General features: G+C 34.5%; 1 long non-coding RNA gene across 1 annotated transcript; it reads right to left on the bottom strand.

Annotated features, from left to right (window-relative positions):
- Positions 1-8,425: 8,425 nt before the first annotated feature.
- On the bottom strand, positions 8,426-10,365 carry LOC135635770 (uncharacterized). The gene is made up of 2 exons (XR_010495733.1): positions 9,325-10,365; positions 8,426-9,038 (listed from the first exon to the last, which is right to left on the bottom strand). It is a non-coding gene; the product is annotated as an uncharacterized LOC135635770 (long non-coding RNA).
- Positions 10,366-15,888: the final 5,523 nt, after the last annotated feature.

Below are 15,888 nucleotides of genomic sequence, written 5' to 3'. Positions count from 1 at the left end.
CAAATGCTGGTTTGGATACCGGCATCACTCTTGCTTCCAGTACACGTACGTCAAAGCTTTATGGACGCAAGACCAGAATAATATCTTATCCGCACCTTTAGTCGCGATTCGCCCTCTCCTCCTCTGTGCTCTCTCCTAACCATCGAGTCACATCAAACTTTCGTGGCCTAATTCGTGCGATGCATCAGAAATATATCTATTGCCTTCCCCGTGAGAGTGGCGCCATTCACCGTCCCAACGCGAAGTCCGTTACGACCAACCGAGGAGCAACCTGTCATCCATGCGCACGCGTTGCAGATTGTTCGTAGCCGTCCATCATGACCATTTCGCAGATCTCAACGACGCCAGTGTGGGGTTTGGCCTAGGCATATCGACGGCGAGGACGAGCTCGTTCGGGCGCCCGAGGAGACTAAGAAGCTACCAGGTGTTCGATCTTATGACCCACCACCTCTTCTAAAAGTGGGTCCCGATCGATCTCGCTCGCCTCTCAGTGAAGAGGAAGAGCGACGGACTCGATGCCGTCAATCAAGGATTCATGCAAGCTGGCGATCAGAGACGACCGTAAACCCTAAGTCTGGAACTGAAGTCTTTGTTCAAGAGGTTAACCAAGACGAAGGTCGTTAACCAAGGACGAAACGTAAACGTGTTCTCCCTTGTAATTACCCATCGGAAGAAAACCTTTGCCGATCCTATTAGTCTCTGCATCCCAATACTGCAGTAGTCGATCTCAAGTCGTCAGGATCGCAACAAAAGTGATGGCTCTTCTCTTCGAGGGTGATGAAGAGTTGGAGGAGTGCTGGCGCAAAAAAGAACTTTGATTCAGAAGGAGAAGTTCCGAATCGAACTGGGCAGCAATGAGGAGTAGAATCCAGGACTTCAAAGCACAAACAAATCTGAAGAGTTTGGTTCTTGCTTCAACTTGTGTTCAGGTAGAACCCTAGCGCCACCACTTGGAATAACAATGGTCCAAAAGGAAGCTCCCTCCATGATTTGAGCTTCAAAACGTTTCTTGATTGATTCCAAGCCGTTGAGCTGAGAGGTGATAGACAACAACTTTTATCTTTCTATACATGAATGCTAGACAAATTCCTACAAACTACGAACAAGGTAATATGTATGTTTCGTTAATGTTTAAATCTTTCATATAAGTCACTTCACCTCAATTAACTTCGATCCAATAAAACCAAGTTAATTAATATTATTATAGTTTTACTAAATAAATCATTTTAATTATTTTTCCTAATTATTTATTTTTTTAATGTTTTTATATATATTAATAAAAAAAATATTGATGTATGAATAACGATGTGGATATTCGGGTGTCACTTGATACCAAGTCAACCTTACATGTTAAGACCTACTGGGATGCACAATTATCATGTGATATCGATATTAGCTCTCGATATTTTAAATGAATTTTCATGCTTGAGTAACATTTGACAATTCAAAGAAAATATTTACTATAGAATAGTTACCAACTAAAATCAAGTAATTAAATATTTTATTATAAAAAACCCATCAATATATATAAACTCTTTGATACACAAATCTTTAACTCTATATTATTATTATTTGAATTAAATCAAAATATCGGAAGGATCTTATGGAGTATGTCTCAAATTAACTCTAGCTCATTCTCACACACTAATGTTTGTTGTGAAATATGTGATCTCAAATCTTTAACTCTATATTAAGATTAAAAAAAAATTATGGGGTAGTTATAAGACCAACAATACTTTTTGAATTTGAGTGTCGAGCAATTAATAATAAACATATATATAAATTTTATACTATTGAAAAAAAAAATATTAAGATAGATATATGAAGTTATTAGGAAAGATAGAAAAATAAAATATTTTTATTCATGAACAATTAGGTATCATTTTGATAAAAGATAAGATAAGAGAAAATCGTTTAAAATAATACGAGCTTGAAAAGTCATTCGAATATAATAGTCAAAAGGTGTAAAATAATTAATATTAATAACAAGAGAAAAAAAAATTAAATTTTTTTAATATAAAATTTAAATAAAAATTTAAATACTCTGAACTTAATTAAACATATAACTTTGTACATATTTGACAAAATATCTATGTAGCTAACTTCATATATAAATAGTTAAGATTTATGAGTTTATTGTTATTATAGTAGTACAAATAATTTTTCGTGTGGGCACAAGATGAGACAATCATTTTCGGAGTCTTCAAGCTTATAGTCCTTTACTTCTTATTTAATAACAATATTAGTTAGAAGGGTAATCTAAAATCTAAGATTAAAACTGAGTAATCTTAGTAATATTTTGTGAATTTGAGTGTTAGATATTCAAAAGTGTTATATATATATATATATATATATATATATATATATATAGTGTTATTAATGTGAGAATGTCAAAGTTGATGTATGATATTCCTAAGAAGGATAAGAAAATGAAATGTTTTTACTCGTGAATAATTAAATATGTTGCTTCGATAAAATATAAAATAAGAAAGAAACATAAAAAATAATACATAAAGTTTTAAATCTTTTAACTAAAAATATAACTCCATATAGATATGTAAAAGATCATATAGCTAATCCTAAATAATCGAGTCTTTACAATTTTGTCATTGACATGGAACAGTGAAGAATTGTGTCATCAACATAATGATATGAAAAATGGAACAAACAAAACCAACATAATTACAAATAAAAAAACCATCAGAAGAGTTGCTCTTACCAATCTTCTTTTCTTGTGATAACGAGAAATAGATGCGAGGAGAAGAGCCTGATTCAATTTCTCCTCTTCTCTTCTGTCTGTTGATTTATATATTTTTAAAGTAGTATTAGGCCACCAACAAATGCAGTTGCACATAACACAACATTGTGTGTAATCACTACATGCGGTATATATATCCTTTAAGACAATAACCAAACGAAATCAAATTTAATTGGCAATTAATCCACATGGCAACAACAACCAAATAAAGTTCAAGACAATTTAGAACAGCTTTTATGCTGCAAATAACAAGCAATAAATAAGAAAACAAAAACAAAATATTTACAACTTAAATCCATTCCATATTATTCTCGAGAACTTTGGCACCAATCCTCCCTTATCGATAAATAAAAATTCTTTACCATTCATAAAGAGTTGAATGTAACGCTTTAAGAGAATAGTAGAAAACAACAAAAGAAATTTCAATTAAAAGATTCGAATAGGAAGGTCGTGTGATCGTATAGGAAATATTGGAGATTATAAGAAATAAAACAAACTCTCTAAATCCACAGCCATCAAAACGATTGCAATTTAGTGTCACTTTGCCATCCAACATTTAGGTACAAAAAGGTCTATGTAAGAACTTTGCACCGAGTGAAATGCGTAATCATCTCTTTCTCTCTCTCCCTCTCTATGTTGTAAGCTGTCTTTTGCAAACCACGCCACTTTGATGCATGACAACAATGACAAAAGGCAACATAAAAAAAAAAAAAAAAAAATGGTTGCAATTTAAATAAATGCAAATATATTGAGAAAAGACAGATATGCCCATTGGCAAATGCAGTTGCATAAAACACAATACTATGAGATCACTACCTGCAAGTTATGATGTGTAATATATCTTTTATAGCACAAGAACCAAACGCAACTAAATTTGTTTGATAATTAATCCTTTACTAAGAGTAACCAAATAAAATTTGATACCAATTTATCATTTCATATATACCTTTATTGACTAATCTTGAACTACTCTAGTCAATCGCGTTGATCCCAATTGTGCAGCCTATTATCAGTGAAGATTCTTTGTCAATCCTACAAGCGTTACCTCTGACATTACATCTTTTTCTTACTCAGATTTTTGCTTCAGTGATCGCTATAATTTATCGCAATTCTATTTATTTCCTCAAAATATAAACAACAGTTGCTACTATTGTACACAACAACAAGTCATGATATTGCAACTATTTGGGGTTGATTTAAAAAAAGAAAAGAAAGAGGTGATCTAATGCATGAACTTCTACCGGTATAGGATTTAGGAAGCTTTAATCTACATAGCTCTAACCCTCTAGATCAAAAGACTGTTACATGAGGACTCAAATCCTTTTGTTATTCTTATAGCATCTGCTCTAATTTAACCCTACAAAGTTCTAGTCATTGCCACTAAATATCTGTTGAGTCCTTAATCAAGGTTCATAATAATGCCTCAAAGCCAAAATTAGCTGCAGTTCCTAGGTACAATAGTGCAACAAATGTTATGGCATATCTCTTGGGACACTCTTCCTCTTCCTAAAACTAATCAACAGCCCATATCCCTTGGAACACAGTCACATACTATTTTTATATGTCAAAGATTTGCCTCAAAGCCTATGACCATGTCAGGATAATAGTTTTTTTCTCTAAGAAGTTGTATACTAGTGAAAATGACTAGTATTTATTCCACTACTAATACTTGCATTAAAATTTCAATCATGATAATGTCATACTCCCAAATCAACAAGAATTTGATATCTCGAGTGAAAAGTTTGAGGAATACAAGAAGCCTATTGTAGTGTGGTGAGATAGTAATGGGCATCTAGGAGAGTTGTTGATCATAGAGTAAAGAGTTGTATATATTACCACTTCCTGAATTTTGACAGTTTTGCTTTAAAAGCTCAAAGTTAGGTCCCAAATTTGTATACAAAGCTCGGTCAGACAAACGTTGTCAACATCAAATCATCAAGTGGGGACTCCTTTACATAATCCACAAACAGAAAATTTGCCAATGAAGAACTATCATACACTAATAATGTACATATCATTACAAAGGCACATGTAAACTAATGTATATATGTCATTACTAATGATAAAAACTGATGATAAGTTGTATTCCATTGCTAACGCAGTTCAAACCTAATGTACATGTCAAAAATCTGACTTTGTGCATATTAAGTTAGTCTAAATTTAATGTTGGGGTAACCTAAAGATGATCATGTTAACAATGAGATCATAGCAATTCTAAGCGGCAATCCAATATTCAGAGCAAAATATGGACAAAACATGAAAAGATCTGAAATCAAGGTTACAGTCACGAATAAAATACATTATATGGTGCCTTTCTGGATACTCAATAAGCATGATCCCGTCTAGGAAATTGTCAAAATGGAGTGATCTAGGACAAGTTATTTTGTCCCTAATATGATATAGCATAAATTCTTTTCCAAAGGCCATATAGGGCAAAGGTCTGATGGACAAAAAAATTATTTATTTGGAGATTCATAGTTGTGGAATTAAAAAAAGGGACTCATTTTAGTTCAAAGATTGATTGCGACGATGAAGATCCCATACCTTAGCACATCTCTTATATGGATGAAAAAATTCATATGATTGAAAAAATAATATAATCTCACATCATAAAAAGAATATATTTTTATTAATTTAATCATTTTCTATATTTTTTAGTTACAACTTTATTTTTTAGGCCCTTAAGTATAAAAATAATATAAAAATAAAAATAAAGGTGATTGGTATAATTCATTTGAAAGCGTATGTTCAGACCTTAATAAAGGCGACACAACCCTAATTGCTTGATGTTACAAGGTTGGAGTATTCAAGCATGTTGGGTAGATTGCCCTAACAATCAAAATATTTTACCCACACCCCATAAATATAGATTTTGATATCCTAAAATGAGCTTATGCACCGAGATCCAAAATCAAATCAATCTCACTTAATGTTCTACCTTAAGTGTTAAAAGTTAAAATATATCTTATGAAAGATCTTAAATTATTATCTTATCTTTTAAATAAGTTGATTAAATAGAGTTATAGGAATACGAGACTTTTGGTTTAAATTGTACCTCACACCTATAAATAGATGACATCTACTTATAGATCTATCCAAATCTAAGTGTTTATGTCTATAAAACTAAAGTTCAAGAGTAATTCAAGATCCGTAAGTGTTTTCTTTTTAAGAAGTTTAATATAATTTTTCTTTTCTCCTTGGTTCCTTATTCTTTTATTTGGTTTGATCTTAGGCTAGTAGTAGTACCTAATTACTATTATTTGAGAAAGGACTGTACTTGCATGTGATTTCTTCCATTCTTCACATTAAGTTCACAATCTTTTAGCACAAGAAAACTATCATATTATTAGAGTCCGATCACTACAAAAAAAATGAAATTACCGTTGCAAAAAAATGTGGAAAGCAGCATCTCTAGCTATGTGATTATCTTTTATTTTCTCTCTATATTTTTATATCTTAATATCGATATAATAATAGAGAGAGGGTTTTTCCTTCACTATCATCAATGCCAATAATGCATGAGTAAGAGTTTCATTAATCACTATCATTAACATTATATTATGAATGTTTTATCATCTGCGAACATCGATAGGTCGTTTCGAGAAAAATGCTTCATCACTCAGTACCATTAATAACTATAAAAAAAATTGTGAAGCAAAATATAAAAACCCCCTGTGACCATCAACTGACTTGATCGTCGAAGGGGTCGGGTCGAGCCTCCCGACCCGACCTGTGTGCAGGGACGAAGATGGAGCGCCTCCCACCGCGTGCCCAGGTGAGGAGTTCCCTTCCAGAGGAAACAGTCGTCCCGTCGCGATCGAACCACCGCAGTCGGTCACCTCAACAGTCTCAAGGGTCGCTCAGGAAGATCCCTAATCATTCGGACCCGAACCCAGCCGTGTTGGCCCCGAGGCCACGGCTTCAGGTTGTTGACACCAACATGATTGGGCCGGAAGCTACGATGTTCGGAAGAGTACAAATGGATTTGTATTTTATTTTGGTGAAGCAACATTTACTTGGTCTTCAAAAAAGCAATGGATCGTTGCTCTATCAAGCTGTGAAGCAGAATATATAGTAGTTTCTTCTAGTATTTGTCATGCAATCTGGCTAAGAAGATTACTCCAAGAACTTCATATGTCATAGGAGAAGTCAATCAAGATTTATGTTAATAAGAAATCAGCCATTGCCTTAGCCAAGAATCTAATCTACCATGAAAGATCGAAGCATATCGACATAAGATTTCATTTCATAAGAGATCATATCAAAAATAAAGAAATGGAACTACATCATGTCAAGACAAGTGAATAAGTTATCAATATACTTACAAAACCTCTCAAATTTGAAATATTTCAACAACTTCGAAAGAAACTTGGTATGTTAGATGGAACAAGTTAAGGGGGGAGAATGTTGGAATTAAACCTATTCAAGTATCATAAAGAGATTAATTTCGTCAAAAAAAAATGTTCATTGCATCAAGAGGAAGATTCATTATACCAAGAAAAAAAAATAGATTAAATGTCTATGAAAAGACAAGTCAAATTGGTTATTGATTTTTGAAAGAATTTCTTAAAGAGAATGATTTATTTTGAATATAATTAATGTAACATATCTTTGGGGACTATATAAACCCCAAATATTGGGTCATGAAACAGATAGAGTTTTTGAAATTGTAAAGAGCTTTCTTGAGAGAAATATAGAAGATCGAAGCTTGTCTTACTCTTCCTCTGTTTGATAGCTCTATTTCTTCTTCCTATCAAGATCAACAAAGATATCGTTTATCAAATATTCAAACCAAAGAAATCAAGAGATATGCGATAGGACCATCTCCTTTGGATTTTGTAGTATCCAAATATTATTCTTTAATATCTATGACTATACAGTATGAGAATGAGAAAGATAAAGAAATACGACAACTGAAGGAAAAAACTTGAAAAAAAATACTCGCAAGAAATGCAAACTCAATTATAAATACTTGTGGATGAAAAAACTCCTCGAACAAATAATATAAGTAAAATCTAAAACTTCTTTTATCTTTTTTTTTTATTTACAATTATGAATCTAATTAATATTATTCACCCTATGCAGGTTTCAGACTTTGAGAGAAGTGCAAGAGAAGCATCTCTTTTGTAATTTTTTTTTATATTATCCTACTCAAAACTTTCAAAAGAAAGGCTGTTTGTTTGCATTTACGTATGAAATTGAATGTATTTTTATATCAATTGATATGGTTATTAGAAGAATATTATATTCCTTTTTGTGAATCATAAATTACTGTTGTAGTTAGTATGTACTGTTGTTGTGGATGGTTATTCATTGGATTAAAGTATTTATTTATGTAATTGAATAGTAGCATAAATATATGAATTATTAATGCGACTATCCTTCTTTAGGATAAAAGTATCTATTATTGTAGTTGAACAATTACAGTAATAACTAAACTATTACAGTGTTTGTCATATATCTATTAATATGGTTTTTATTTGTAGGGAAAAAATACATATTATTGAGGTTGAATCACCACAGTAACATGTAGGCGTTTACTTGCGGTCGTAAAAATCGTAGTAATATCTTTTGGCGATGGCACCTACTGCCACTGTTTCTAACTAACTGCAAGAATATAGTTTGCTACAGTTAAAATTGCAAGGATATATAATTAAAAACCGCTGCTAAAAGTATAATTTGTTGCAGTGGGTTCATTAGACTAAATTGATAAGGACAGGCTTTGTATGTACAATGATAAGATTCCTCTTTCTGTAACATGAAAAATCATGATTCAAAATTATGAAAATACCCTCTCTATGTTTAGAGGGAGAATTTGGATAAAAATACTTCATCTTCTTCAATGATCGATCGTTTTCTAAGAAATCATTCGACAAACAATGGTGAAGCACATGAGTGGTGTATGATGAACGGTGGACCACGATCGGAAGTACCATCTTCCGAACAACTTGTGGAGCGGGGGAAAACAACAGACGCACAAGACCCTCTATGGTATGTTCCCTTTTTCCTTTTTTGGCATGTCGTGCCAGATTGAAGAGAGGGAGAGGTGGGAGGAAGAAGGGCGAATGACGGATGCGACATATAAACCACGGCAACGATGGGGCAAGTGACCACCACCACCAACCTAGCAAAGATAAAAACAACAGAAGCTAGATGGAGAGATTGAGTGCACCAGAGAGATACCAGCGATGATTCATTGGCTTCTTTCCACAAAAGCTTGTCGAGATGAATCGATCAGGCATGGGGAAGGGCAACAAAGCTCACCCCTTTCCGCTCGTCGCTGGCTCATGGAGAAGAACAAACATGAAGGCTGTTAATACTAGCCATGATTCCTAAACACGGACTCAGCACCAAACATCATCAAGCAAAGAAAAGACAAGCAGCAAAAAAAAAAAAAAAACACACACACACACACACAGGAAAGAAAGAAGTAAAAATCTCATCGTCCGAACCAAGAAACTTTTCTATCTCTAAAATAATGCAAAAACATGGAATCTTTGTGTGATAAGATGGTCTTAAAAGGGAAACAAGCAGCAAAGAAGAAGGCAGAAAGCAGAGATGCTTACGAGCAGCGAGTCTTTGTTCAAGTTGGCAAAGCAACAGCCCATCAAGGTGGTGAGGAAATGGTCTCGAGCGCAAACGAAAGAAAACACAGTTTGATGGCCAGGAATGGACGATGGTGGGCGTGAACCTCAGGGAGCACCTTCTCTCCACGGATCCTCACAGCTTGAATCCATGTTTTGTTGAAACGCTCCAAACCCTATCCGCAACAGGCAAGAGAAAAGGAAAGGAGAGGAAAGCAAAAGCAAGAAGGACGACAGAAAAGATAGGAGAACACCGAGAAGAAGAGTAGAATTGGTCAAACAGTGCCTTCCGATGAGGCGGCACCGCATGCTTCAATGTGTAGTACTGTACTCTTTCTATTCTCTCTCTCTCTCCTCTCTCCTCTCTCCTCTCTCTCTCTCTCTCTCAGAGGCTTCATTACTAACAGGACAGAGACGGACAATACTACTCCCTCTTCCCTCCCTCTCTCTTTCTCTCTCTCTCTCTCTCTCTCTCTCTCTTACCTCCCTTTTCAACAGACACGCTTATTCTTACAATTTCCCAATTTCTAGAGCAATATAAGCATTAATGAAAAGAGAGAGAGAAAACCAGAGACGCAATTAAGCACGCGCTTCTTCACCCACACAAATCCGACGAGCTGATTGGCAGATACGATAAGACAGACGGCGAAGCAAAGCAAAAAACATCGCAACGCGGCAGCCGAAACACACAAGTAAAAGACAGCCTCGGGGGGTGGGTGAGACAGGTTCAATGACTCTCTTTCTCCCTCTCTCTATTCTCGGGTGGGGAGGGGAGCGTATTTCCAAGTATGATCACAGAAGAAATAACAGCGAAAGGTTGACAACAAGAGATTTGAGCACGCAACGGAAACAGCACCCTGTCATGCCATTTACCTCCGGCGGGTGCTCACTCTCTTCTGTCAACCTGCTTCGCTTCGCATCCCATCTCAGACCCCTCATCCCTTTATTGTCCACAGCCATGTGCAAACCACCCCTCGAAATTGCATCCCCTTCCCCGTCTCCCTCTACTGTCTCCACCGCACCTCCCCCCCCCCCCCGGCGCCTCCGATCACTGTGGCTGTCCACGTCCTAAATAGAGGGAGGGGTGCGGGATTGGAGGAGCGATTAGAATCAACTTATAAATATATTTGAATAATCATTCAGATCAATGTAAATTGATATTTAATATATTTTTTTAAAAAATATATTAGATTTATTTTAAATATTATATTAAAAATATTCAAATATTGATGTTATCTCATGATAGCAAACTCAGCATTTACGAGATATTAATATGTTTTTTAATTCTAAAAATACTCTATGATTTTATCTAAAATTCAAAAATTATCAAAATATTTTATTGATAAACTACCAGAATATATATTTTCTACAAGGTAACATTTTATTTATTTATGTTTAAAAATTATTCTTTTATTTTTATATAAATATTTTTTATTTATTATATATTTAGGCCATACTATATTTTTATAAGATTACATTTATTTATTTATTTATTTCTTTCTTTCTTTAGTGATAAAATATATATTTATTTTTAAAATAATATTAAAATATTAAAAGGATAAAATTATTATAAAATATTTAATAGACTTTTTAAATATAATTTTACCAAACAGTACTTATGCCGATGCACATTTAAAATATAATTTTACCAAGTCTATTTGAACACTTCCTTGTATCCAATCCTTCTTCTGAGTAAGGTGTTCAATCATGCAAATCATGAACGGAGAATCATTGAATTACAAGCTATTATTATAAAGATGAATGACCATGAATCACACCTATATCAAATTGTTGCTATGCTTACAAGCACCCCAAGAACTATTAACGAACATCCATTTAGAATGTTTGTGGCTCACAACGTTGCTCTCAAACTTTTGCACTAAACTGTGGTGACAAACTTTAGAAAAGAAAGAATAAAAGCTACAATCGAATCTTGTGTCCCTTTGCATATTCCAAAGAAATAGAGAGTCCTAGATAAAGGAAGAATTTTAATGTCTCTTTCTTCCTTTCACCCCTCGAGAAAAGAAAAAATAATAATTATTTAGAGTAATTTATTTCAAAAAATCTTAATAATAAAATTTTATCATATGACGTTCTCATATTTTATTTTTACCAAAAGATATATTTTAATGCCATTATCAAAATATATTTTATTAATAAAAAAAAATATAATCGATGTCTATTGATTTTGAATAATTGTTGGTTATTTAGATTGAACCGATTTGTTTGAGATGAATCAAACTAGATCAGTACAATAAAAATCTAAGTATTTATTTTTTTAAAATAATATTTTATCTTTAATTTTTCTCTAAATTATTTAGCTACTCTCGTTCCTAGATTATCCCCACCTCTCTTATCATCTCTACCGACTATTCATTCCACTCTATCGCCTCTTCCTTTTTTTTTTTCGGTTTCTCTTCACCCTCCCCTTTAGTTTTCTCCTACCAATAGCTCCAGAGAAGGTTGCATTGGTTTAATTAAAATTAATTCAAACTACTCTCCATCACATACTCAATACAAAAATACTATATTTCAAAAAATAATTATCCTAAATTTATATATAAAAAAATATTACATGTCACCTTAGTAGTTTAAGAGAAGTTTGGATAGGTTCGATGAAAATTCAAATATTATACTAAATCACATATTAAAAAAAAATATCTTAAAAATTAATTATTATAAATTCGTACAACAAATTAAAAAGTGATAATAGTATATTAATATCTTGTTCTAATAGTTCAAGAAAAATTTAGATATGTTTGATGAAAATTCAAAGAACTATGCTCGAGTTACACTCAATCATAGACTCAATAAAAAAATATAATTTATAAAATAAATAAAATAATAATAAATATATTAACATCTTATTCTAGTAGTTTAGAATAAGTTTGGATAAATTTGATAAAAATTTAAAGTGTTATGCTTGATCACAGATTAAACATAAAATATCTTATTCAAAGTTTAGTCACCCTAAATTCATACGAAAATAGAAAAAGTGATAATAATAAATTAACATCTCACTATAGTAGTTCAAAAGAAGTTTAGATAGGATTAATGAAAATTCAAAGAGTCACACACGATCACATATTCAACCAAGAATATCCTATTCGTTCTAAATTTATACAAAAATAAAAAATGCTAAATATACTATTGTTTTATGCTAGTAGATCCGAAGAATTTAGATAAATTTGATGAAGATTTAATTACATTTGATCATTGATTCAACCTAAAAATACTCTTTTGAAATTTTATTCACCCTAAAATAATAAAAATAGTATTAAATATTTTAAAATGATATACTAATAGTTTTGGAAACAAATAGATTAATTTAATAAAAATATCCTAATTATGCTCGAGTTTCACTTACTCATAAATTTAACAAAGTTCGACCGGATTTGAAATAGCTCGATTCAAAATTATTATAAGTAAAAAAAAAAAAAAAGTGTTGCTTGAGAAAAAATCATATATAGGGGCACGATATGATAAAAGCCTAATACTATGGGCTTTTCCGATAAATTGCCCAATTATTTTTGCCCTTTTGCCTTTATGACTGCCATTTTGTTCCCACCACTTTTTCTCCTTGGATTCTTCTATACTTTATGGTGCCATTTCTCCATGAGATGAAATAGAATCTTTCGGAAGAAAAGACGTATTTAATGGAATCGCTTTTTGTTGTTCTTGACACCAACCATTGCGATTCTTGTCCGAAATCATGCAATATGTTTGTCGTGGGCACCTGCATCACTCTTGCGTCCATTGTACGTACGTCATAGCTATAGGGACGCAAGACCAGAATAGTATCTTATCCGCAACTTTAGTCGCGATTCGCCTTCCCCTCTCTCCTCTCTCCTAACCATCGAGCCATATCAAACTGTCGTGGTCTAAGTCGTGCGATGCATAAGATATATATCTATTGCCTTGCCCGTGGGAGTCGTGCCAGTCACCGTCGCGACGTGACGTTCGTCACGGCTAACCGGAGAGCAACCCATCATCCATGCGCACGCGTTGCAGATTGTTCGTAGCCGTCCATCATGACCATTTCGCAGATCTTAACGACGCCAGTGTGGGGTTTGGCCTAGGCATATCGACGGCGAGGACGAGCTCGTTCGGGCGCCCGAAGAGACTAAGAAGCTACCAGGTGTTCGATCTTTTGACCCACCACCTCTTCTAAAAGTGGGTCCCGATCGATCTCGCTCGCCTCTCGGTGAAGAGGAAGAGCGACGGACTCGATGCCGTAAGCCCAAGTCTGGAACTGAAGTCTTTTGTTCAAGAGCTTACGTAGATGCTCCTTCGCTCCCTACTTGCGCGGGCAAGACGAAGGTCATTAACCAAGGACGAAACGTAAACGTGTTCTCCCTTGTAATTACCCATTGGAAGAAAACCTTTGCCGATCCTATTAGTCTCTGCATCCCAATACTGCAGTAGTCGATCTCGAGTCGTCAGGATCGCAACAAAAGTGATGGCTCTTCTCGTCGAGGGTGATGAAGAGTTGGAGGAGTGCTGGCGCAAAAGAGAACTTTGATTCAGAAGGAGGAGAAGTTCCGAATCGAACTGGGCAGCAATGAGGAGTAGAATCCAGGACTTCAAGGCACAAACAAATCTGAAGAGTTTGATTCTTGCTTCAACTTGTGTTCAGGTAGAACCCTAGCGCCACCACTTGGAATAACAATGGTCCAAAACGAAGCTCCCTCCATGATTTGAGCTTCAGAACGTTTCTTGATTGATTCCTGGTAGACAAATTCGTACAAACTAAGTAGGGATACATGTAGGTAGTAAGGTAATATGTGTGTTTCATTAACGTTTAAATCTTTCATATAAGTCACTTCACCTCAATTAACTTCGATCCAATAAAACCAAGTTAATTAATATTATTATAGTTTTATTAAATATTTTACTCATAAAAAACCCATATATTTATATAAAATCTTTGATACACAAATCTTTTAACTCTATATTATTATTTTTTAAATTAAATCAGAATATGGAATGGATCTTATCAAGTATATCTCTAATCAACTCTTGTTCTTAGTATTGTGAAGTATGTGGTCTCAAACCATGTATATATGTTAGATACCCTAAATTGATATTAACGAGTATAGTGGTAATTCTTTTGTGTTTTGCATATATATATATATATATATATATATATATATATATATATATAAGACGTAAAAAAATCATTAATATTTAGGGATAAGTATGTAATTTCCTTTTTTTTTTTTTTTTTTTTTTCTTTTTTTTGAATACAAGATGCACTCGTTCCCCCCATTCACCGGTCCGGTCAAGTTGTCACCGCTATGTGGGTAGGCGCTCATCCGAAGTAAGCTCGCGGGAGACGGGCACACGGATCGCGGCGTCAGGTTTGTGGCTTCCTTCCCAAGTCGATGGCACTTCGTATCTTGGTTCGCTCGGCACGAATTGGCGAGGATCCCAACTCCTCTTCCTACTCCCCGCCGTCATCATCTCGAGATGCGACGATGGTCAATGGCAATGATTACGCTGCCCTTGTACTCATCGCCGGTCTGCTCGAGTGACCGTGGCCTATTAAGGGGAGGAAGAAGCGGAGAGGGAGAAGGGATGTGAGCCCTTCTGCCTTCTTCCTCCGATTGATGCAAGGGCAAGTTTACCGAGTCCCTCTGTTCTTTCTCTCTTTCTTTCTTTGGCTTAGACGATGATGATTCCGCCCGTTTAGCTTTACGGAATCATATGAAGGCTTCGTCGTTGCTCAGGAGTTGGCGTTCGTAGGAAGTAGGATGTTGATGCCTCGACTCACTGCTCCACTCCCTAACTCGACCTCCTTATTCTGGGCCTGAAATGCGTAGCCTCATGGCCAGGCGACATGGATGGCCTTCCTGCTTTGCGGCAGACATGTTACACTGCAGGGATGGGAGAGGGAGAGACTGATACCGACGGTGAGGCGGCTTTTCTTTATGCGCTTATTCCTTATTCTGTTTTCCATGTATTGTTTTTCTCTTGACAATGATTCTAACGATGTCCTAAAACTCTTCGTAGTTTAATATGCAGATACAACATATATAGAAGGGCTTTTCCGAACCTTCGCTCCTGTGCTTTCTTCATCCTATTAAGGCCTATCCAATTAGGTGATGTTATGCTGCAAATGACCTTGGAGTCAAAGAGGGAGGATATGGATTGATAATTGACAAGCATGATTGTTTTCTCAATCCCGATTGATTCGGAAACCGAACAACATTGATCACTTTGTTATGATTGAGATAATATCGTCTTTCTATTTTATTTTCTTTTTGAATTTTGAAGAATTCATTAAATTTTTGGGTTTGTTTTTTGTTTCATGTGATTTTATAGAGCATGTCTCAGATTTCCAGCCCACATCAGCTTTTGATGTTTTCACACATATTTTGTTAGTTGAAACTAAAACTTGATGTAGTGGAGAGACTATCATAATAAAAAAAAAAAATTCCTTGTAGTTTATATGGCTATTAATCATTTGAAAAACAGAAAGTCATGCCCACTGGTGGAGGAAATGGTGACCATGGTGAAGGCTAATTTTCCTCTATTCGATATTTA

This window comes from Musa acuminata, chromosome BXJ3-4 (genome assembly GCF_036884655.1).
Source record: "Musa acuminata AAA Group cultivar baxijiao chromosome BXJ3-4, Cavendish_Baxijiao_AAA, whole genome shotgun sequence".
Lineage (NCBI taxonomy): Eukaryota > Viridiplantae > Streptophyta > Magnoliopsida > Zingiberales > Musaceae > Musa > Musa acuminata.
This window is presented reverse-complemented; position numbering and strand designations above follow the sequence as displayed.